The 25,361-nt window shown below is 47.4% G+C and overlaps 1 protein-coding gene across 1 annotated transcript in view; it reads right to left on the bottom strand.

Annotated features, from left to right (window-relative positions):
* The window catches only part of LOC137542514 (thyrotropin-releasing hormone receptor-like), a 317,343-nt gene that overhangs the window by 256,389 nt on the left and 35,593 nt on the right, over window positions 1–25,361 (bottom strand). The window lies entirely within an intron of this gene.

Raw genomic sequence — 25,361 nt, 5'->3', positions numbered from 1 at the left:
ATCTGACAAGGTTAGCTGCATGCTTGTTTCTGGTGTGATTCAGACACTTCTGCAGAGACATAGATCAGCAGGGCTGCCAGTCAACTCATATAGTTTAAAAGGAAATTAATATAGCAGCCACCGTGTTCTTCTCACTTAAGTTGCCCTTTAAAGGAGTTCTTTTGCATCCTAAGAATCAAACAAGCTGACACTTACCTGGGGCTTCTATCGGCCCCCTGCAGTGGTAATGTCCCACGCCGCCCTCTTCCGATGCTCCGTTCCCTGCCGCCGGTCCTGGTGTAATCACACAAGTTATTACACTGTGGCTGTGCAGTAAGCTCCCGATGACGCGAGCAGGAGCTAACATTATTGGTCTGTTTAGACGAATATTAAACCAGGACCGGCGGCGGGAAACGGAGCATCGTAGGAGGACGGCAAGGGACATTACAGCTGCAGGGGACCGATAGAAGCCCCAGATAAGTGTCAGCTTGTTTGATTGATTTTTAGAATCCCACAGAACCTCTTTAAAGAAGACCTAAACTCAAGCATAGCAGTCAAGGAAAACAAATACTACTGCGCATGCGCACACACCGACAAGGAGAACTTTGGGGCTCCCAGAGCTGGATCCCTTCTACTGTGGAGGAAGGGGGAAACCTCTTTAGGATACAAAGGCCTCCCCTTCCCCTGAGGTAAGTACCCCCTGGGGCACTTTTTTCTTACAGGTACATTTTAAGAAAATAAGAGGGTATAGGGGGGAGGAAAAGTAGCAGGCATTGGTGGGGAAAATGACTAAAATTGGATTGCAAGCCTACATATTGTCAGTATTGGCAATCTGTAGGTAGATTGCCAATATAGGTAGCCTTGCAAGTTCCTCTCCCCCCACCCCCCGCATACATATGAACTGGCCGCTGGGAGACTTGGGCGCAGGATACAGCTGGTATACAGCTATTGCTGGAAGCCGAATTGCAGTGTTTTAAAAGCAACTTCAGCACTGTCTTCTGATGGCGCAGAAGTAATTCCTATTTATACGGCTATAGCCATAATTCCTATTTCAGCCTATGATGGCGCCGGCTGCGCCCAAATCTCCTGCACTGTTATTAAATTGCTCGCCCCCCCACACCCGCATAATTATAGGTAGCCTTGTCCCACCATCAGGGAGCTGAGAGCTAGGCAGTGACTCACCACAAAGTTCGGCTCCCCCCTTTCTCACTCCTTGCTGTGTTGCCCTGTGGAATAGTTCACACCTCAGATCATCGGTAAGCCAGCCGCAGAGAAGTGACAGTCAGGCAAACAGTATATGGTGACGGCGCGTATACTTCAAATACAGGAAGTGAGCAGTGATGTCTTTTTCTGTATCTGCACCATTACTGTGCACCATTTGCCTGGCTGTCTCTTCCCCACTGATCTGAGGTCTGAAGTAAGCTGCAGAGCAGCACAGCAAGGAGCGAGGGAGGAGGAGCCAAACTTTGTAGAGGCAGGACAGGACCAGGACAAGTGGCAGACGGGCAATAAAGTAGCACGCAAACCTGGTGTGTACCACCTGGCCAACAGCAAAGTACCACTGGTGGTACGCGTACCACATGTTGAAAAGACTTGCTCTAAGCAACCATCGGATAAGCAGAGGCAAGGGCAAGACTGAAATGATTCAATCGTTAGTTTTATTATAAAACTATACACACAACTATACTATAAAACCGACAAGTTAATCTACCTGCCAGTCAGATCAGATTGGGTTTATAGAAATGAGTAAGAGATAAAAATGAAATAGAATGTCTATAATACAGTTCAAAAGACCGTTATTGGAAACCCTGAAAATTGACAAAGTCTCTGGTGAGATGTAATCCAAGATGGTGAAGGGCCCATGTCCAGTGGGTGGGTCATTGATGGAATTGAGCACAGTTGAAGACAAAGTCTGTGGACTCTGTGTGTCCTTTGCTTTGTACCCCCATCTGTAGCTGGGAGGGGTTATGACATGTAGAAGGCCAGACTTGTGAATTTGAAACAGGTGCTGTCCTGCCCCAGAGAGGCAAAAACCTGGCAGGACTCTTGTTCTGCCAGTCTTTCAGCGCCCGTAGGGTGAATGAAAACCTAGACTGCATATCACAATCAGCATCATTTTATGAATCATTTCATATGAAATATGACGTGGCAGCATCTCACCAGAGAACATGTATTCCTTCTAGTGGGAATCTCGGATCTGCGCGGGAGTTTCCCATAGCATGTGTTAGAAGATACATAATGAGTCCTGAAAAGATGGTTAATTTGGTATCTTCCTAAACCATAAAATATTGTACAATTGTGCCCATTATTAAATATAGATTTGGAGTTTGAGCTGACCTCGTGTAAGCAACTGGCTGTGGTGATAAGAGCCAGTCATGTTCCCTATGAAGCTAAGGCAGTGTAGCCAGCAGGCCCGGCAATAAACTTTGAAGAAATCGCCGCCCCTCCCTCACCTGGGTCACCCGTTCTCCGCTCCCCTCCAGCTTTAAAAAGTTAAGTTGCTGCAGCTATTGTAAGAGGCACGGGCGGGGATCACTCACCTTTTCCGCTTTCCAATGTGTGCTCCACTGACGTCACTTCCTGTAGCGCCGTCCACTTACAATACAGTGGGCGGTGCGGTGTAGCAAGAAGTGACGTCAGTGGAGCGCACGCTGGAACGCGGAAAAGGTGAGTGATCCCCACCCGTGCCTCTTACAATAGCAGCGACAACTTAACTCATCAAAGCTGGAGGGGAGCGGAGGACGGGGGACCCAGGTGAGGGAGGGGGGGTCCGACCTCCCTCCCCGCCGCTAGGCCCATTACCCCCTTCCTGCCAGCTATCCCCTCCAGCTCGGGCGCCCCCCACTCCCACAGACGGGCGGGTGCCGCCCCCCAGAAGTGCCGCCTGAGGCAAAAGTTTCACCCCGCCTCATGGGTGGGCCGGCCCTGGTAGCCAGGTGTCGGGACCCCTGCTGTGTCAGCCCCGGCCTGACTGCTGTAAGTTCCTACCTGATCTGATGGGTGGGGCTACTAACCTTCCAGAGGGTTTTGTGAGACTGGGAGAAAGCCTTTTGACACCTTGTTGCTGGCAGAGAAATGGAGGAAAAAAACAAAAAAAAACCTTTCGACCTGTTGTCTGTAGTCAAACACTACAAGGAAATGTACACTGGGCAATTGCGCAGCATTTTCGGAAATCGTATGACGACTGGGGACAGGCGTCACACAGGCACCTCATACACAAATAGTCTTAGATAGCAAATGCCCCAATGTGAAGTGTATGTTGCCCTTGTTTGTAGTGCTGCCTTTGGGAAGGAGCTCTCATTGATACTGATCGGCTCGTTTTCAGCGTGAGGAGTGAGAGACAAGGACACACAGCAGACAAGCTATTATTCCTGGCAGGTGCTGAGCAGGAAAAGGTCAGCTGTCGTGTGTTATTGGCACAGCACAGACTGATGAGGGACCTGCACTTTATGACAAGGATAGGAATGTATCTCTAGGAATGATAGCCTGGCAGCTGATGAAACACATAGTGATCAGCCCAGAGATGGAGGTGTGTAACATTCACATCTGTCCTTATGGCTTGTCTATCCATTTCCTCTCTGGAGATGAAGTCAGCATGGAGGGAGAAGGTAAAATGACAAGCTTAATAAAGCTCCAATATGGATAAACAAAGAGCAAGGTGATGGCACAGCTGTTGGGGGAGTGCAGCTCACCCAATAACATCACTAATCTCTCCAGACAACTATGGGGGAATAAACAGACCATAACGAATTCTGGAAACCGCACCCTCTCTGTACCTCATGCCTCTCTGCACCTGGTGGCGTCTAACTCTGATATCCCCCCTGGTGGTGCCTAACCCTAAGACACCCCCTGGTGGTGCCTAACTCTAAGACCTCCCTGGCAGTGTCTGACCCTAAGATCCCCCTGGTGGTGCCTAACCCCCCTAGTAGTGCCTAAACATAAGATCCCCCCATTGGTGCCTAACCCTACGACCCCCCTCCTAGTAGAGACTAACCCTAAGACCCCCCAGTGGTGCCTAGCCCTAAGACCCCCTGGTGGTGCCTAGCCCTAAGACCCCCCTGGTGGTGCCTAACCCTAAGGCCCCCTGGTGGTGCCTAGCACTAAGACCCCCCTTGGTCATGCCTAACCCTAACCCCCCAGGTGGTGCCTAACCCTAATCCCCTCTTAGTGTCTAACCCTAAGATCCCCCCTTGTGGTGCCTAACCCTAAGATCCCCCTGGTGGTGCCTAACCCTAAGACCCCCCTGTTGGTGTCTAACTTTAACCTCCCTGGTAGTGCCTAACCCTACGACCCCCCTTCTGGTAGGGCCTAACCCCCCCCTGTGGCACCTAGCCCTAAGACCACCCCCGGTGGTGCCTAACCCTAAGACCACCCCTGGTGGTGCCTAGCCCTAAGACCCCCCTTGGTCATGCCTAACCCCCTGGTGGTGCCTAACCCTAACCCCCTCTTAGTGCCTAACCCTAAGATCCCCCCTGGTGGTGCCAAACCCTAAGATCCCCCCTGGTGGTGCCTAACCCTAAGATCCCCCCTGGTGGTGCCTAACCCTACAACCCCCCTCCTGATAGTGCCTAACCCTAAGACCCCCCTGTGGTACCTAGCCCTAAGACCCCACCCCCGGTGGTCCCTAACCCTAAGACCAGCCTGGTGTTGCCTAGCCCTAAGACCTCCCTTGGCCGTGCCTAAACCTAAGACCTCCCTATGTGATGGTAGTGCCTAAACTTAATCCCCTATGGTGGTTCCCAATCTATGCCCCATTTCATGTCAAACATATGTTATTTTAAACTGATATTCGCAAACTAAATGATATAACTGAATTAAATTATATAACCTAATTTAGTCACATGCTGATATAACCGATCTTGTAGCCACATTTTTCTATGTGGCTACAAGGGCGATATCCAGCGCCCTTTCATAGCAGAAACAACTATGTTGGCTATATCCAGTGCCCTTTTATAGCCAAAAATAGCTCAGCTATGAAAGGGTGCCCCTTTATAGCCAAAATAATAATTGGGTAAAGAAAAAACATTACAGGAGTGTTGAGAATCCTCTCTTGTAGATAGAACACACAAAGGTCCCTAGCGGATGGCACCTAGGTCTTTGGTTACACTGTCACCTGATTGGGTGGGAACCATAACAGGAGTGATGAGAATCCTGTCTTGTAGAACACACAAAGGTCCCTAGCTGATGGCACCTTGGTCTTTGGATACACGGTCACCTGATTGGGTGGGAACCATAACAGGAGTGAAGAGAATCCTATCTTGTAGAACACACAAATGTCACCAGCTGATGGCACCGACCTTGGTCTTTGGTTACACTGTCGCCTGATTGGGTGAGAACCATTACAGGATGGAGTGATGAGAATCCTGTCTTGTAGGACTCACAAATCTCTCCAGCTGATGGCACCTTGGTCTTTGGATACACTGTCACCTGATTGGGTGAGAATCGATCTAACAGGGATACAGACAGCAATACAAACCTGGCAAAGCTCCTTCTCTCTTTCCTCCTATCTAGCACTAAACAAAGCTTTGACCTGAATTCTCCCGTCACTGCAAGACAGATCTAAAGAAGTTTTTGTATCCTCGGATCCCACTGATCTCATAATAGGAGCAGCTGTTGCTGTTGTGCTGAGTTTAGGTGGTGGATAGAAGCATTACCTGCTTTATACCTCAAATCACTTGGCTATTTTGGGATTAGAATCATTATTTTTAAATAGCTGCCCTAAAATCACGTTAAGATTTGTGTGCGCTTTTCCCCGTCCTCAGGGTAATTTTCCCTGCTGCTTTTTTCAGCTTCTGAGTAATCATAGAATAATAGTCCATGGAGATTGTACACAATGGAGCCAAGCTGGGCCCAGCCTGCAATTCCTCACATAATTGGCTCCATAAATTAATGGCCAAGTAGTTGTCATCAGAACATAGCACCATAAGACAATCTCACAGAACTTTACATCAATGACCATTATCTACAGTAATCACCTTTCACAAATGTATTTTTGTGACCAAACCATTATTAGTTGCACTCCCAGCTTCAAGAAAAGTTGAGGAACATGCCTTGTTGAATGCTGGGTAATGAGTTGTCTGCGAATCGGAAAATGTTCTGTTCTGTCCAGGGTGCTTGTGGGAAACTGGAGGAGAGAGGCGAGGGGACTTATAACAATCCTATCCTTCCTGTAGCTTAGCCAGATTATAAAAGTGGACAAACAAAGATGTTCACTTCCACATTCATTAATATTTGTGAGTAATCTTGATTTTGTGTAATTTTCACAACATATGCAAGATTAGGTTCAAGGAATACATTTGGCAGGTACCACGCTTGCAAAAAAAAAAAAAAAAAATCACATGCAATTGATGCATTGCAAAATCGCACATAATGACTCTCTCTGGGACACATGCGTTTTTGCAATTCATTGATCATGATTCCCGTATGTTGAGTTTTATTTGGGTTGAAAAAAGACATACGTCCATCAAGTTCAACCAGAAAATAAAGTACAAATAAAGTATAGCACCAGACTGCTCCCTCACATATCCCTGTTGATCCAGAGGAAAGCGATAAACCCCTACAAGGCATGGTTCAATTAGCCCCAAAAGGGAAAAAATTATTTCCCCCTCCAGATGGCAATCAGATAAAATCCCTGGTTCAACACCACTGGGCATTACATAGTAATTATAGCTATGGATCTCTTTCAATGCAAGGAAAGCCCCCTTTAAAGAGACTCTGAAGCGAGAATAAATCTCGCTTCAGAGCTCATAGTTAGCAGGGGCATGTGTGCCCCTGCTAAAACGCCGCTATCCCACGGCTAAACGGGGGTCCCTTCACCCCCAAACCCACCCCCGCAAGACTTGGTCGTCAACTTGGTCGTGAATTTTTTCTTCCTGGAGGCAGGGCTAACGGCTGCAGCCCTGCCTCTAGTCGCGTCTATCAGACGCGCATCGCCGCCTCTCCCCCGCCCCTCTCAGTGAAGGAAGACTGAGAGGGGCGGGGGAGAGGTGGAGGTACGCGTCTGATAGACGCGCGGGAGGCAGGGCTGCGGCAGTTAGCCCTGCCCCAATGCGGAAGCGCTCCCCGGCTGTACGGAGGGGATTTGGGGGTGAAGGGACCCCCGTTAAGCCGCTGGATAGCGGCGTTTTAGCAGGGGCACGCATGCCCCTGCTATCTATGAGGTCTGAAGCGAGATTTATTCTCGCTTCAGACTCTCTTTAAATGCAAATATAGAATTTATTTGTCTTTAGTAAACCCATGATGATGCTGAGAAATAAGATTATTTTCTATTATGAAGTCTTGTATAGGATCTCTTAGTAACCCCTCAAATAGTTTGCACACAACTGACGTTAAAGAGACTCTGAAGTCTCATTTTTTACCATTTTTATAAATTTATTCTTGTTTGGCATTATGGCCTAAGATGAATTGCCGCAATCCTGCCGCAAAACAAGTGTTTTTTTCATAGAGAAAAAGCCATGCAAAGTTCCTGGCCTTGCAGGGCTTTACTTCCTTGAAGATGCAGAACTTTGAGTTGTAGCTCTGCCTCCTCCACAGTCAATCTCTGCCGATTGCCGCCTCCATCCACCCCTCTCAGTCTTCTTTCACTGAAAGGGGCAGGGAGGAGGCGGAGATCGGCGTAGATTGATTGCGGATAAGGAGGAGCTACAGCGCAGAGCACTGTCTCTCCAGGGCAACACGATCTGCGACCTGTCATGGAATTTTGCAGGTCGTTTTCTCTATAAAAAAACACTTGTTTTGTGGCGGGATTGTGGCGATTCAACTTAGGCTAGAATGCTAAACAAGATTAAATTAAAGAAACTGGTAAAAAATGAGACTTCAGAGTCTATTTAAGCTTACAGGTAGAGATGGTCCGAATGGTTCGCACGCAAACTTATTCGCGTGAACGCAAACGAACGCAAACTTCATGGTGGTTCGACCCGCACCCTATACTACATCATTAGAGTCAACTTTGGCCCTATACATCACAGTCAGCAGGCACAGGGTAGCCAATCAGGCTACACTCCCTCCTGGAGCCTCACCCCCCCTTATAAAAAGCAGGCAGCGTCACCCATTTCACTCACTCATGTGGCTGCTGTAATTAGAGAAGGGAGAGGTGCTGCAGAAACATTAGGGAAAGCTTAGTTAGGTTTGTTAGGTTGCTCTTTCTTGCTGATCCTTATTGCTAAAAAGCATCATCAACAGCTCTTTTGAGAGCTAATGTTGTACTTGTGATCTATTTTTTTTTTTGTGTGTGTGTGTGTCGCACAGACACTTGTGATGCATATACAGCCCTGTCAATCAGCCTTAGCTGCTGGACGTTGGCTCAGCAGCACACAAAAGGAAAAGTAGCACACAAAAAAAAAAGCCAGCCTTCTTCTCCTCTTCCTCCTTCAGGTGCATCATCTTCAACCTCTTTCTCCCTTGCACCTTGCACAGCCACCCTCCTCCACTCCACCTCTCACCTTGAGCGGTTCCTGCTCCTCTGTCCACAGCAGTAGCCAGGTGTCCGTGAGGGCAATCTTTGAGCGGAAGAAGCCAATGTCTGCCAGTCACCCCCTTGCCTGGCGTCTGACAGCTGGCTTGGTAGAACTGTTAGCTCTCCAGGGCCTATATGCAATTAACTTGTTCACCTAAGTTATCTCCTAGGAGATAATTTTCATCTTCTCTTTAAACTAAATTTACAGCATTTTACAATTAAAAAAAGTACCCGAGCTTTTGTGAAAAAGTACTATCAAATTTATATTGAGTATTTTCTTGCTTGCTGGTGGCTTAAAAGGCGTTTTATGACAAGTTGTAAAAACATCACGTAGGAGAAAACCCAGGAGAAAAAGTAAATTGCGTATGGGCCCAGCTGTTACCATACCAGCTGGTGGACTCTGAGGCCTTCCGAAAATTTGTGGCCATTGGGACACCGCAGTGGAAGATACCGGGCCGCAATTATTTCTCCAAAAAGACGATACCCAAACTGTACCATGAAGTTGAGAGGCAAGTGGTGTCAACTCTGGCACACAGCGTTGGGTCAAGGGTCCATCTGACCACAGATGCCTGGTCTGCCAAGCACGGTCAGGGCAGGTACATTACTTACACAGCCCATTGGGTCAGCCTGGTGACCGCTGGCAAGCAGGGAGTACTTGGCTGGGCAGCGGACCTAGTGACTTCACTGTTGTCCTGCTCCTCCTCCTTGGCTGAGTGGCAGTTCAACTCTACTGGTGCTGTGATCTCCTCTCCAGCTACACAGCCCCAGCTCCCCAGGGCCTATGCTGCATGCCAGGTACGATGGCATGTCAAGCCATCTTAGACATGTCTTGCCTCAAAGCGGAGAGTCAAACTGGAGCAGCTCTCCTGGCTGCTCTTAACAAACAGGTGAATCAGTGGCTGACCCCGCACCAACTGGAGATCGGCAACGTGGTGTGTGACAACGGCAGCAATCTCATTTTGGCTTTGAATTTGGGTAAGTTGACACATGTACCCTGCATGGCACATGTGCTGAATCTCAGAATTCAGAGATTTGTGTCTAAGTACCCACGCTTACAGGAGGAGGCAGAAGAACAACCGCAGCAGGTGTCGCAGGGGGCTTGTGCTGCTCAACTTTACCGTGGTATTGTTCGTGGCTGGGGGGAGGAGGAGAACTTAGCTGACATCACTGAGGAAGAGCAAGAGCAAATGGATAGTATGTCTGCATCCAATTTTGTGCAGATGGCGTCTTTCATGCTGTGCTTCATGCTGTCCAGCCTGTTGAGGGACCCCCATATAAAGAAAACTCAAGGGGAATGAGCTGTACTGGGTAGCCACACTACTAGACCCTCGGTATAGGCACACAGTGGCGGAGATGTTTCCAAATCACCAGAAGGCAGAAAGGATGCAGCACTTGCAGAAAAAGCTGGCAACTATGCTTTACAGTGCATTTAAGGGTGATGTCACAGCACAACGGAATAAAGGTACCACTGCCAGTAATACTTCTCCCATGTCCATGCAGGCAAGAACAGGACGCTCCAGCGATCTCATGGTGATGTCGGACATGCAGACATTCTTTAGTCCAACGAGGCCTTAGCCCTTCCAGATCCACCCTCCACCAACGCCTGGACCGGCAGGTAGACGACTACCTGGGCCTTAAGTGTGGATGTAGACACTGTGAGCAGCAATGAACCCTTGGACTACTGGGTGCGCAGGCTTGATCTGTGGCCAGAGCTGTCCCAATTTGCCATGTGACTGTCTGCCCCATGACTAAGTCGGTCCCCACACAGCATGTCTGCCTGCAGGCCGCTTGACTGCCTTCTCCGCCACCACCAACAGGGTCCAGGACTCCAGGCGGATTCCTGAATTTTTAAGGCCGCTATAATAATTTTTGTGGTGCGTGTACATGCTCGCCTAATTTTTCTGCACTGCAACAACAAAACAAAAGGCATGTACATTTGTCAATTCCCCTTCGTGATCATTACCTTGCCACGGTGAAAGGGTTTGTGTATCACAATGAAGCAATGACCGACGGCTATATGAGCGCCTCGGGGGGGGGGGGGGGGGGGGGGGGCACACCCAAGATAATATGGTTGTTGCTTCATTGTGGACAGACCAAATTCGATCAGCTGGACAGTCACTGTTGTTCTATCATTGAGCTACCTCAGCCCAGTGACCATATGGGTTTGAAAACCGCCATGGCCTGCACTCTGGCCATGGTGCGCACCAGTCCAGCACGGCCGTCACTACACAAACAGCTGTTTGCGGTGCGTTACACAGTGAGTTTGGTCTGTCAGTGTGAAGCAGTACTCTAATTACACTCCCTGATTTTTGTATACACATGCAAGATGTTTTAAAGCCCTTTAGGTCTCCAATTTAACATGCAATGTGATTTCTGCCCTTAAAACGCTGCTTTGCGTCAAATCCCGATTTTTCCCCGAGACTTTTGGCGTGTATCCTACTCCTCCATGCAAAAACTCAGATGTTAGACCCTTTGAAACATCTTTGCCATCACTTTTCTGGCCAGTATAAATGTTTCTAGTTTTCAAAGTTCGCCTCCCCATTGAAGTCTATTGCGGTTCACGAAAGTTCACGCAAACCGAACTTTTGCAGAAGTTCGCGTTCGAGGTTCGCAAACCGAAAATCGGAGGTTCGAGCCATCTCTACTTACAGGTCTATCATTTCCTGGATCAGATTTTTTGCCCTTCTTAAATAATGGGAAAACGTGGGCTGTACGCCAATCTACTGGAACTCTGCCAGTTGAAAGAGTCACAAAAGATAAGATAAAGGGGTTTATTGATAATTGAACCTAATTTCCTTAGGAAACGAGGATGTATACCACCCGGGCTTGGTGCCTTGTCTTTTTTTTATTTATTTAGTCTTGCCCAGGGGTGCTCAGCGCAGGACCCCGAATGCAAAGTTTACCCGAAAATTCGGGCGATTTTTCAGGTTTGCCGAATGCGAACCCGAACCCGAATAATGCAATCCATGCCGAATCCGAAGTCTCAGAATGTGCGCACTCGAATTCGGCCTGATGGAGCTGTGGGTTCGGTTTCGGCTTCGGGATTCGGGGATAACGTCATTGGGCCAATCAGAAGTCCTCCAGCCGAAGACTTGGCAACCCTAGCAACCAATCAGAGGAGGGGAGCCTGGCCCTCCCTTCCTCTATATAAAGTGGCGGCCATCTTGCGGAGCCACGTACTTGCGGGCCTGTGCTGGTACTGAGAGTATCTCCAGTGCTGTGCTGCGTCTGATCAAGTGCATTTTCACTGCTAAACCTAGCGTTTTGCTTCCTAAACACCGCCTAAACACATTTATTGTTGTCTTATATAGTTAGCTAGTATTTTGATTGTTTTTAGTCAGCTAGTGTATACTGTATACTGTGCTAGGCTAGTGTTAGTCTGTGTGCAGGCTAGGCCTGCTATCCTAGGTAGCCTTAGGCCCGGTTCACATTAGCGGTGGCTATCCGGAATAGCCGTGCCGGAGCCGCACCGCATGCTGGCCGGACGAAACGGACGCACGGCATAGCAATGTAAGTCTATGCCAGGGTTCACATGTGTCCGTTTCGTCCGGACCGGAGCCGGACCGGATCCGGACTCCGGTGTCCGTTCCAACATGCGCTATTTTTTGGTCCGGCTCCTCCGGCAGCCGTATCCGGGGCGGAGCCGGACTGCACCATCCGGCCAATGGAAACCAATGAGAACCGGAGAGCGCACAACACACTGGCAAAAAATCCGGATGTTCTACCCCACTTCCTATGAGGATTGTTGCGGCGATATTGTATCGGGGACACATGGGCAACCATTTTGGAGTGGAGCAGCACGAGCTGGAGATGTTGGCAGCATGTTGGAGGTGGAGGTGAGTGCTAAACAGCGGAGGGCCTGATTCCACAGGTCCCCCTTCTGCTGACCTCCCAGACCCCAACATTTTTTTTTGTTTTTATACAGGTTGTTATCTCTTTAAGAATCCGGATCCGGACCGCAACCGTGTTCATACCGCACGGAAACCGTATGCAACCGGACCGGATCCGGACAGGAACCATACGGTTCAGGTCCGATCCGGCTCCGGTGCGGTCCGGACATCCGGTGCGGTTTTTGCAAAACCGCAAGTGTGAACCGGGCCTTAGCCTACTACTAGCTTAGGTAGGTTAGGGATTGTAGTTAGTTGTGTACTTAGTAGTACTAGTTTAGTTATCATTTAATTATTTATTACTGCTGTAGTCTGTTACTTTATTAGTTTCAGTACTGTGTTAGTTACTGACTGTGTACAGGCCACCACCAGCATCCGTTGTGAGTGACCTGTGACTGTCACCTGCCCAAGCCGATTGATTGATTGCGTCTGACCGTGTGTGACCGATTGTAATTGTCACCGACTGTCTGCCGCACGACTTAGTTAAAGTGTAGTATGCTAGGTATTTCTTAGTTACCTGCGTGCGAACTACTAGTGTCTACTACTATACTACTAGTACCAGTTCACTAATTTTTTTTTCACTGTCTGTTACTGTGTGATTTTATTATCATCTGTAGTGTGTGTAATAAATAACAGTTACAACACACACAGGCCACCACCAGCATCCGTTGTGTGTGACCTGTGACTGTCACCAGAGGTCATTCTACTTCAGAAAAGTCCCTACCACAGAGGCCATTCTCTTTCAGAAAAGTCCCTTTCACAGGGGTCATTCTTCTTCAGACAAGTCTCTCCCACAGAGGCCATTCTTCAGAAAAGTCCCTACCACAGAGGCCATTCTCCTTCAGAAAAGTCCCTCCCACAGAGGTCATTCTCCTTCAGAAAAGTCTCTCCCACGGAGGCCATTCTTCAGAAAAGTCCCTCCCACAGAGGCCATTTTCTTTCAGAAAAGTCCCTTCCACAGAGGTCATTCTCCTTCAAAAAAGTCCCTCCTGCAGTGGTCATTGTACTTTAGAAAAGTCCCTCCCACAGAGGTCATTCTGTTTCAGAAAAGTGCCTTTCACAAGGGTTATTCTCCTTCAGAAAAGTCCTTCCCACAGAGGCCATTCTTCAGAAAAGTCCCTCCCACAGGGGTAATTCTCCTTCAGAAAAGTCCCTCCCACAGAGGTTATTCTCCTACAGAAAAGTCCCTTCCACAGAGGCCATTTTCCTTCAGAAAAGTCCCTCCCACAGAGGCCATTCTCCTTCAGACAAGCCCCTCCCACAGAGGTCATTCTCCTTCAGAAAAGTCCCTTTGACAGGGATCATTCTCCTTCAGAAAAGTCCTTCCCACAGAGGTCATTCTTCAGAAAAGTACACAGCTGCACACAGACCCATTAGTGACTCACCAGTCACACCTGCCTGTGACTAGTGGTGCTCCTAATGGGTTAATTATGATTACGCCAAATTTTTTTTGAATAATTTTTGCAAATACGCATTGCATGAGTGCAATAATGTTAAGTTCAGCATACTGCGTTTATGAATCGTAAGTATACCTGTAATTACACAATTACGCGTAATTCAATGCGAAAAATGTGTTCCTATCCGTAAAAATACGGTTTGCAATTATGCTTACATGAAAAAAAAAATGATTATGCATAATCCACAAATTTCCTATTATGATTATGATGCATAATTGTGAATTATGATGACACATAGGCATCATTTCTGCCCATCACTACCGGTGAAATTTGTCTTCATACACTTCCTTCTGAAAAAGAGGAAGAAGTTGCCACAGGCGCCTTTTTCCCATTACTTCCACTCACTATAAACACGAGTCATGTGGCCTGATCCACAGTCACCAGCTGGCTCAGCTCTCATCACATCAGGGGCTTTTCACACTGGAATTTTTCTCTCACTGAATGGAAACTTCAAGTATATGCTATAATGTACAATATTGTGAAGACCATACATGGGCAAATATTCCACTAAATAAGGCTGGCAGCAAATGTTTGGAATAGCCGCAGTTAAACAGGTGACTGGCACTTCAGAGATATACAGTGGCTTGCAAAAGTATTCGGCCCCCTTGAAGTTTTCCACATTTTGTCACATTACTGCAACAAACATGAATCAATTTTATTGGAATTCCACATGAAAGACCAATACAAAGTGGTGAACAAGTGAGAAGTGGAACGAAAATCATACATGATTCCAAACATTTTTTTACAAATCAATAACTACAAAGTGGGGTGTGCGTAATTATTCAGCCCCCTTTGGTCTGAGTGCAGTCAGTTGCCCATAGACATTGCCTGATGAGTGCTAATGGCTAAATAGAGTGCACCTGTGTGTAATCTAATGTCAGTACAAATACAGCTGCTCTGTGACGGCCTCAGAGGTTGTCTAAGAGAATATTTGGAGCAACAACACTGTGAAGTCCAAAGAACACACCAGACAGGTCAGGGATAAAGCTATTGAGACATTTAAAGCAGGCTTAGGCTACACAAAGATTTCCAAAGCCTTGAACATCCCACGGAGCACTGTTCAAACGATCATTCAGAAATGGAAGGAGTATGGCACAACTGTAAACCTACCAAGACAAGGCCGTCCACCTAAAATCACAGGCCAAACAAGGAGAGCGATGATCAGAAATGCAGTCAAGAGGCCCATGGTGACTCTGGACGAACTGCAGAGATCTACAGCTCAGGTGGGGGAATCTGTCCATAGGACAACTATTAGTCATGCACTGCACAAAATTGGCCTTTATGGAAGAGTGGCAAGAAGAAAGCGATTGCTAACAGAAAAGCATAAGAAGTCCCGTTTGCAGTTTGCCTCAAGCCATGTGGGGGACACAGCAAACATGTGGAAGAAGGTGCTTTGGTCACATGAGACCAAAACGGAACTTTTTGGCCAAAATGCAAAACGCTATGTGTGGCGGAAAACTAACACTGCACATCACTCTGAACACACCATCCCCACTGTCAAATATGGTGGTGGCAGTATCATGCTCTGGGGGTGCTTCTTTTCAGCAGGGACAGGGAATCTGGTCAGAGTTGATGGGAAGATGGATGGAGCCAAACACTTGGAAGAAAACCTCTTGGGAGTCTGCAAGAGACTTGAGACTGGGGCGGAGGTTCACCTTCCAGCAGGACAACGACCCTAAACATAAAGCCAGGGCAACAATGGAATGGTTTAAAACAAAACATATCTATATGTTAGAATGGCCCAGTCAAAGTCCAGATCTAAATCCAATCGAAAATCTGTGGCAAGAGCTGAATACTGCTGTTCACAAACGCTGCCCATCTAATCTGACTGAGTTGGAGCTGTTTTGCAAAGAAGAATGGGCAAGGATTTTAGTCTCTAGATGTGCAAAGCTGGTACAGACATACCCTAAAAGACTGGCAGCTGTAATTGCAGCAAAAGGTGGTTCTACAAAGTATTGACTCAGGGGGGGGTGAATAATTATGCACACCCCACTTTGCAGTTATTTATTTGTAAAAAATGTTTGGAATCATGTATGATTTTTGTTCCACTTCTCACGTGTACACCACTTTGTATTAGTCTTTCACGTGGAATTCCAATAAAATTGATTCAAGTTTGTAGCAGTTATGTGACAAAATGTGGAAAACTTCAAGGGGGCCGAATACTTTTGCAAGCCACTGTATATAGGAGAAGCTTTATTTCTTGCTGAGCTCTGGGAAGTAAGAGGAAGTGATTCCTGAGCGGGTGCGTTGCTGCTAAACTGTGGAGAAAAGCTGTGTCAGATTGTGTGCAAGGCTCCTGGCTGCTGTATCAGATTGTGTTCAAGGCTTCTGACTGCTGTGTCAGATTGTCTGCAAGGCTCCTGGCTGCTGTGTCAGATTGTGCTGAAGGCTGCTGTATCAGATTGTGTGCAAGGCTCCTGGCTGCTGTGTCAGACTGTGCTCAAGGCTCCAGGCTGTGGTGTCAGATTGCATGCAAGGCTCCAGGCTGCTGTATCAAATTGTGTACAAGGTTCCTGGCTGCTGTGTCAGATTAAGTGCAAGGCTCCAGGATGCTGTGTCTGGCTGCTGTTTCAGATTGAGTGCAAGGCTCCCGGCTGCTGTATCGGATTGTGCACAGTGTCAAGAACCGCAAGGGCCGATCCTTGATTGGGTCAATCGCTCAGAGTCAAAAAACTCGATCTCGCTGTCACTTTGCACATAGATGCCCATATGTGGATTCGTAATCTATGAACTGACTAACTAAGAGGAGTGTTCTGACTCCAAAGGATTCACCATACACATACAATTCAAATGCTTGCCACCACGTGTGAGTCAGCACACGACTGTAAATATATTAGCACACTGCGAACACTGTAAGTAAACCCATAGCTGTATGCAGGGATCGGCACCAGATCTGTCTATCTGTGCCCGATTCAAGCATACAGGTTGTAAATACAAGATACTCTGGAACACAAGGTAACGTTTTCGGAGGAGTAAGTACAATTGTGTATGTTCAGGAACAGGTCATAACCGTAAAACGATTTTTAGACGTTTTAATAACAAAAATGCATTACACACATTTATATACACTAATTAACATATATACACAAAGCTTAAAACAAAAGGGGATAATGGTGAAAAGTTTACTTAACTGAATGCAGTTTGTGTGGAATAGAAGCAAATAAAGTCCAGTTCAAATGAAGGCATTGATATAAAAAAAAAGTCCTTGAAACAAAGCATGCGTTTGGTCCTCCTGGAACGCATGCATGGACAGTTTCTAGTCGGTGAAATTTGGAGAACTGGGAGGGGTTGTTCCTGCCCCAACTTTTATAGGATCTGAGTTTTGGGCTGGCTCTACCTGGAAAGTAGGTGTGTTTACCTCCTCTGGAGCATGAGAGGCAGGATTTCTGTACAAGCCTAAAATGACACAATTTACCAATAACCTGCACCATTTCTGTCTGGATTGGCGCACAGCGAATCCGAGGGCAGATTCGTAACCTGTGGCCGATGTGTGATCGATGACACCAAATACCGTTAGATTAGCATGTGTGGTCTGCTAGTGATAAGTAGTTGAGTCCCCCTGGCAGCTAGCAGGCTAGAATTTGGATTAGTTATTAGGCTGATTTTTAGGAACCTGAAAATATATTTGTCATTTGTCTGCCATAACCATATCTTGAGTTATTAATACATGAAATGTGTCTATTGTCTGTTCACAGCTTTGGAGGGAAGTTTTGAGAGGGAACCAGAAGGACTGATCTTTATCTGCTGATCCTGCATCAAGGCTAGCATTTGGTCATAGCACCTATGTGTGAAAAGCTAGGAAGGAAGTGGAGGGGTGAGGGGCTCTAATTCAGACTGACGGGAAAATACATCTGTTGTACATTTAAACAGAAAGTGCCAAAACAAAACTGACATTTTGATTGATAATACGGAAATCATTGGCGATTACGCACAACTTTCCATAGTGCTTATCACACCTCCCCCCTTAAGTTGGGTGAAGGAGTAGGTCACCCAGACCTGATCCACGCACCTAATGAAAGTGTTCTCGAGTTCCGTAACTAACTGTGCTTCAGACAACACACCAGAGGCATAAGGCCTCATGGTCCGGTGTGTCCCAGTGTCTGCTTTGCGGATGACAAAATACACACCCACAGGCTTACCTCTAAATGTCTGGCTGGGTTCGCCTAGCACTTCCTGTACGGGAGAGAGTCGTTGGCTGACATCCAGGTCACTTTCCGACTCTCGGGTGTCAGCCCAAAATCTGGAAGCAGCGTGGCATACCCCTGCTCTAACTGTCGACACCTTGGCAGAACATTCTTGTCTGCACAACCTAGGTGGACATTAGAAAACATTTTAAAAAACGAATTGGCCTTCACATGGGTGGCGAGCCTTGCCCCTCCTACAGGAGGGATAGAGGGTGGACCTCTGGGCAGTTTTGCACTGGGTTGCTTCTGCAAGGGGCCAGGGTGAGACAGGAGAGGAACTGCCTGTCTCCACCAGCTGGTAACAGTAACAGGCAATGGTGGAGCAATCTGGCTGTCATAGCAGGATCAGAGGTCCTGACCCCCAGCTGCCTGCTCTGACACCTGGCCTCCTTACACAACCCTGCAAGGATCTGACCCAGGCAAAACAAGACTGTTACCTCTTCGGTTATAGGCTATCACATTTAAACATAAATCATTTTTAGCAGTATGAGGTTCAGCATGAAAGCTGTTAGCAACATCTGGTACAACAATAATATCACAGTTATGGTCATTTTTCACATAATGTACACATGCATCTGGAACAACAGTGACAGGTTTAGAATCAGACAAACAGTGATTAGACAGCTGTCCATTAGAAACAGGTACCTCTTCCTTGCCTCCTTCCCTATGAGAGCTAGATACCATTACCCCTACAGCCTCCCTCTGTCCCTCCCCAAGCTTGTACAGTACATGGAGTAGGTTCAGACCGGAGATCCTGGGTGTTGGTCATAGGTTCATAAAAGGATCGGAGGGTGCCAAGATTTGTGTGCCCAACAAGTGTAACAAACTCGCTAGGAAGGAATTTCTCCCTGGCAACAAGATGAAAGCGAACCAATGTAAGCTCTGTGCCTGTGTCGCAGAAACCGACAGCGATCTGGTCGTTTACTTCCACGACTCGGTGATTCCCTGAAAGTCAAAGATTTGCCGCTCCAATGACGAGGTATGCGTGTGCAGTAGAGGATTGGCTAGCTGACTCTGGGCTAGGCTCTGTAGATGTCGTCCTCACCTCTGGGCAGGCAGACTTGAGATGTCCTCATTCTCCACACTGGTAACACTTTGGCACGTATGTTGCATTAGGCGAAAGAGTAGCAGGTGCAGCTGCCAGCTTCTGTGGCTGTGGGACAGTTTGCAGGGGGAGGAGAGCAGGGTTGCATAGGTCTCCCCCCTTTCCAGCTCTGGGATGGAGGTTTGCGGCTCTCCGGTACACGGGTGGCCACAAATGTGTCTGCAAGGTCTGCGGCAGCATTGGTGGATCCAGGCTTCCGCTCCAAGACAAACTGCCGGACCTCTGGAGGACAACAGTGCAGTAACTGGTCCTGTACGATGAGGTCCTCCAAACCTTGGTGAGAGTCTTTGTCGAGGAGTCATGACCACTGCCTGAACACAGTCAGCAGGCGACCCACCAGGTCTGCATAAGTATCTGTGTGGGGCCTTTCTGCAGGGCCCTAAACTTTTTGCGATATATCTCTGGGGTCAACGGGTACTTAGCGATAATTGCGGCTTTTATCACATTATAGTCATTGTCTTTTTCAGCGGGTAAGTCCACGAACGCATCAAGCGCTTTGTCCCCCAGGTTGGGGGTCAGAAATCTCACCCACTGGTCCTGGGGCAGATGATGCGGACGACAAGTCTTTCAAAGGGTTGCAAGTAAGTGTCCGGGTTGGTTCCCTTCTCCATTTCAGGGAACTTAAACTTAGGAGTCCCAAACGGGCCTGCTGTGGCCCGGGATTCCGGAACACTTGGCGAGAAATTTTGGCCTTGTGCTAGCTGTTTGGCCATTTCAAGGTCATGTCTGCGTGTGGCTTCTCTCTCCTCTCTTTCCGCTTCTTTCTCAGCAAGCCACCGGCGCTCTGCCCGGTCCGCTTATCGTTCCCCTCTGTCGGCCTGACACTGGCGTTCTGCGCGGTCAGCGTTTTCTCTGACAATCTGCAGGTACAACTCAGGATTTGCATCCGATAGTCTTTGTAAGGCGTGCTGCATTCCAGCATCAGGAACACAGGGAACGTTTGCATGGACGGGCTCCTGCTGGTTACCATGCTCCTCAGCATTTAATGCGATCCGTTCAGACCCGGTTCTGTTTTCCCCTGGGGCTGGAGGTGTGTCAATTCGATTCAACAGCTCACTCCCAGCTCTCCCAGGTCCAGTAACTTCTGAACCATCCGAGGGCTCTTCCAGCATCTGATCCGGCTGGGTATTCAGTCGCAATAAGTCCTCGATTAATTGCGATTTTGTTTTATTATAAGTCTCAATGCCTATTTCTTCACACAAGTTTGCCAGATCAGGCAATTGCATTTGCTTGTATCCCGCTGCATCAGCCATTGTTGCAAAATAAAAGATAGGATAGAAAAAAAGAGATGGGGGGGGAACTCTGTGCTATACGTTTAGTCTATATAAATGGTGATGCACCGGTTATCGAGCACAGATTTTGATCTGTTCTGGCAGGTTAATCAAATAACGTTGCCGTTGATGTTCTGAACATACACAAATCCCAATTGACTGCTAACCAATTGTCAAGAACCGCAAGGACCGATCCTTGATTGGGTCAATCGCTCAGATTCAGAAACTCGATCTCGCTGTCACTTTGCGCATAGATGCCCATATGTGGATTCGCAATCTATGAACTGACTAACCGAGAGGAGTGTTCTGACTCCAAAGGATTCACCACACACGTACAATTGAAATGCTTTCCACCACTTGTGAGTCAGCACATGACTGTAAATATATTACTTAGCACACTGCGAACACTGTAAGTTAACCCTTAGCTGTATGCAGGGATCGGCGCAAGATCTGTCTATCTGTGCCCGATTCAAGCATACAGGTAGTAAATACAAGATACTCTGGAACACAAGGTAACGTTTTTGGAGGAGTAAGTAAGATTGTGTATGTTCAGGAACAGGTCATAAACGTAAAACGATTTTTAGACATTTTAATAACAAAAATGCATTACACACATTTATATACATTAACATATAAACACAAAGCTTAAAATAAAAGGGGATAATGGTGAAAAGTTGACTTAACTGAATGCAGTTTGTGTGGAATAGAAGCAAATAAAGTCCAGTTCAAATGAAGGCATTGATATAAAAAAAAAGTCCTTGAAACAAAGCATGTGTTTGGTCCACTTGGAACGCATGCATGGACAGTTTCTAGTCGGTGAAATTTGGAGAACTGGGAGGGGTTGTTCCTGCCCCAACTTTTATAGGATCTGAGTTTTGGGCTGGCTCTACCTGGAAAGTAGGTGTGTTTACCTCCTCTGGAGCATGAGAGGCAGGATTTCTGTACAAGCCTAAATTGACACAATTTACCAATAACCTGCGCCATTTCTGTCTGGATTGGCGCACAGTGAATCCGAGGGCAGATTTGTAACCTGCGGCTGAGGTGTGATCCGATGACACCAAATACCGTTAGATTAGCATGTGGGGGCTGCTAGTGATAATTAGTCCCCCTGGCAGCTAGCAGGCTAGAATTTGGATTAGTTATGAGGCTGATTTTTAGGAACCAGAAAATATACTTGTCATTTGTCTGCGATAATCACATCTTGAGTTATTAACACATGAAATTTGTCTATTGTCTGTTCACAGTTTTGGAGGGAAGTTTTGAGAGGGAACCAGAAGGACTGATCTTTATCTGCTGATCCTGCTTCAAGGCTAGCATTTGGTCTTAGCACCTATGTGTGAAAAGCTAGGAAGGAAGTGGAGGGGTGAGGGGCTCTAATTAAGGCCCCATTCACACTTGCGTTTTGGCAAGTAAACGGACCGGATCCTGATCGGATCCTGACCTGATCCTGATCAGAAGCGTACGGTTCTGATCCGGATCCGATCCGGATCTGGTCCGTTTGCATCAGGCATACATCAGGCTGCCATCCGGATCCGTGGGCAAAAAATAGCGAAATTTTAAGAAAAAAATGTTGGGGTCAGCAGAAGGTGCACCTGGTGCACCTGTAGAATCAGGTTCCTCCGCTGTAGGCCTCACCTCCACCTCCGACATTCTGCCAAACAGCTCCAGCACGTCTGTCACTGCTGCTCCACTCCAGACATGCTTGGCCCATGTGTCCCCATCTGAAATGGCCGCTTGGATACGCATAGGAAGTGGGGTAGAACGTCAGGTTTTTGTAGGCAGTGTGTTCTGTGCCTTCCGTTTCCCATTGGTTTCTGTGTTCCGGATGGTGCTGTCAGGCTCAGGTCCGGCTCCGGTCCGGGTGCGTGGGCTGGAGATCCGGACCCAAAAAATAGCGCATGTTGGAAAAGAGTCCGGAGTCCGGATCCGATCCGGCTCCGGTACGTACGGAACGGACGCGTGTGAACGTCCGCATAGACTTTACATTGCTATGCGGAACGTACGTTCCGTTTGTACAGTATGCGGTCCGGATCAGGTCCGGAAAATCTGGATAGCGAACGCTAATGTGAACCGGGCCTAAGACTGAAGGGAAAATACATCTGTTGTACATTTAAACAGAAAGTGCCAAAACAAAACTGACATTTTGCTCGACAATACGGAAATCGTTGGAGGTTATGCACGACTTTCCATAGTGTTTATCACACACAGGGATTCTGACTGCTGTGTCAGATTGTGTGCATGGCTCCTGGCTGCTGTATCAGATTGTGCACAGGGCTCTCATCTCTGCTGCCAGGGGGTGAGAAACTTGTCCCTCCCAGCAGTATATCATCACCAATGGAAGAAGTAGGTGACGCCTCCTATTGGCTGGCTGCTTTGCCTTTAACATTTTATTTTTGGCTACTGACAGCTCCAGGCTGGAGATAAATACCAAACATCTAACTTGGTTTTACCACATGCTCTAATCTTTGACATTAAACGGAGGTATTTACCGCACAAGTTTGGTAATTTACCTCACTAGTTGGTAATTTGCCTCACTGGTTGGTAATTTACCTCACTAGTTGGTAATTTGCCTCACTGGTTGGTAATTTGTCTCACTGGTTGATAATTTGCCTCACTAGTTGGTAATTTGCCTCACTAGTAGTCATTTACCTCACTGGTTGGTAATTTGCCTCGCTAGTTGGTCATTTGCCTCACTAGTTGGTAATGTGCCTCACTGGTTAGTAGTTTACCTCACTAGTTGGTAATTTATCTCACTAGTTGGTAATTTGCCTCACTAATCTGTAATTTGCCTCACTGGTTGGTAATTTGCCTCACTAGTTGGTTATTTGCCTCACTGGTTGGTAATTTGCCTCACTGGTTGGTAATTTGCCTCACTGGTTGGTAATTTATCTCACTAGTTGGTAATTTGCTTCACTAGTCTGTAATTTGCCTCACTAGTTGGTAATTTCAGCTTGGCACGCAGTAATAGCCTTAGCGAATTGACATTTGCTAAGACGTTCTGTAAAGTCAGCTGTTTTCTGCATTACCAAAGGCGGTAATGCTTTGTGAATTGAGCCCATTGCAAGGCGTTGTCTGGATGTTGTGCTGATCCCCTGTCTTCTTCACCACTTTATAAATCACTGTCAGCATACATGGGAAGTGGGCAGAGTTTTTGTGAAGGACTCACATGGCAGACAGACAGGCGGGTCTCCAGATTCTGCCATGTTTCCTGTGTTGTGTATTCTGGTTGAAGTATAATGTGTAGTCCAGGCTCTGAGTGGATTGTGAATGCATTGATTGGCCATGGTAGGGGGCACATTAATGTTCTTGTCCTTTGCCGCACAGCACTCCACAGACACATTTTATTGATTGGATAATTCCTTGAAACAATGTGAGGATTATAAAATCCACTAATACTGCTCCAGGCAAGTCTCCATTTCCCAGCGGTGCCAGTGTGTGTGCCACGCTGAAGCTGCAGGGGATCCACCAAGTCAATCTATCGGCAAACAAACGTTCTTATCCTGATGGGAAAGTTTCTGCCTTACATCCGTCTATAATTCTGCAGAAAACTTTATCAAATACAACATTTTCATGGGGAAAAACTGCAAGGCTGGGAAAGATTGGCTAAAAGTGGACCTGAACTCTTGCACTGGACAGAAGGAAAACACAGAGAAATGCACCATGTATGTGGGGGCGTTGTTAGAAATTATGGGGCCCCATAGCAACATTTTAATTGGACTCTCCACTAAAAAAATAATTATAAAGGTACCTTTGGGTTCAAGGTAGCCCCCAGTACAGGAAGCAAGAGATACCCCCCAGTACAGGTAATCCCTCAAGTATAGGTAGACAGTTTAGCCCCCCAAGTATGGGTAGCCCCCAAGTACCCCATGCTCACAGCTTCTGACCCTGGTTGGTAGGTAGCCCCCCAGTACAGGGAGTTAGAGCTACCCCTCCCAGTATAGGGTTCTAGAGAAACCCCCCACAATAGGTAACCGCAAACTTTACCGGAAGGTCGATTCGCTCCCATAGTGCATCATGAGGGTCAACTTTGACCCTCTACATCACAGTCAGCAGGCACATTGTAGCCAATCAGGCTACACTCCCTCCTGGAGCCCCCCCCCCCTCCTTATAAAAGGCAGGCAGCATCAGGCTTTTCACTCCCCGGTATGCCTGCAGTAATTAGAGAAGGGAGAGCTGCTGCAGAGAGAGATATAGGGAAAGCTTAGTTAGGCTCTTGTAGGCTTGTTAGCTGCTCCTTGCTGATCCTTATTGCTAAAAAAGCACCCCTCAACAGCTTTTTTGAGAGCTAATCTTGTTCTTGTGATCTAATTTTTTTTTTGTGGCCCACTTGCATTATATACAGCCCTGTCAATCAGTCGCAGCTGGCCTTTGGCCCCTTGGTGGTAATTACTACTGTGCCAGGTGCAGATTTGTAATACCCATCACTGTATATAACTACCTGTTGTTCACAGTGCACCCACCTACCTACATGAGCACACGCAGTGTCACTGTGCCTGTCCAGTACCTGTCTGTGTGTGACAGGTGCACATTGTAATACCCATCACTGCATATACCTACCTGTTCATTTCAGTGCACCCACCTACCTATGTGAGCACACGCAGTGTCACTATGCCTGTCGGGTACCATTGCATAATTGTTCACAGTACCTGTGTGACCGCACGCTGTGTAATATACCACTCCGAGCATACCTGTTAACTGCACCTGTGGGACAGCTGCACATTGTATTGTAATACCAGTCACTGCATACCTTTCACTGCACCTGTGTGACTGCACATTGTATTAGTCAAGTCAGTGCATACCTTTCACTTCATCCCCCCCGATATGGACAAAACAGGTAGAGGTAGGGGCAGACCCAGAGGCAGGCCACCCGGCAGGTCTGTTCGAGGTCGTGCTGACGTGATTTCGTACAGCCCTGGCCCAAAGTACAGTGCTCAGAAGAAGGCACGTCCCATCAACTCCCAAGATTGTCAGGACGTGGTTGACTATTTAACACAGAACACCTCATCTTCCGCAGCCACCAGCG

This window comes from Hyperolius riggenbachi, chromosome 12 (genome assembly GCF_040937935.1).
Source record: "Hyperolius riggenbachi isolate aHypRig1 chromosome 12, aHypRig1.pri, whole genome shotgun sequence".
In the NCBI taxonomy this organism is placed as follows: domain Eukaryota; kingdom Metazoa; phylum Chordata; class Amphibia; order Anura; family Hyperoliidae; genus Hyperolius; species Hyperolius riggenbachi.
This window is presented reverse-complemented; position numbering and strand designations above follow the sequence as displayed.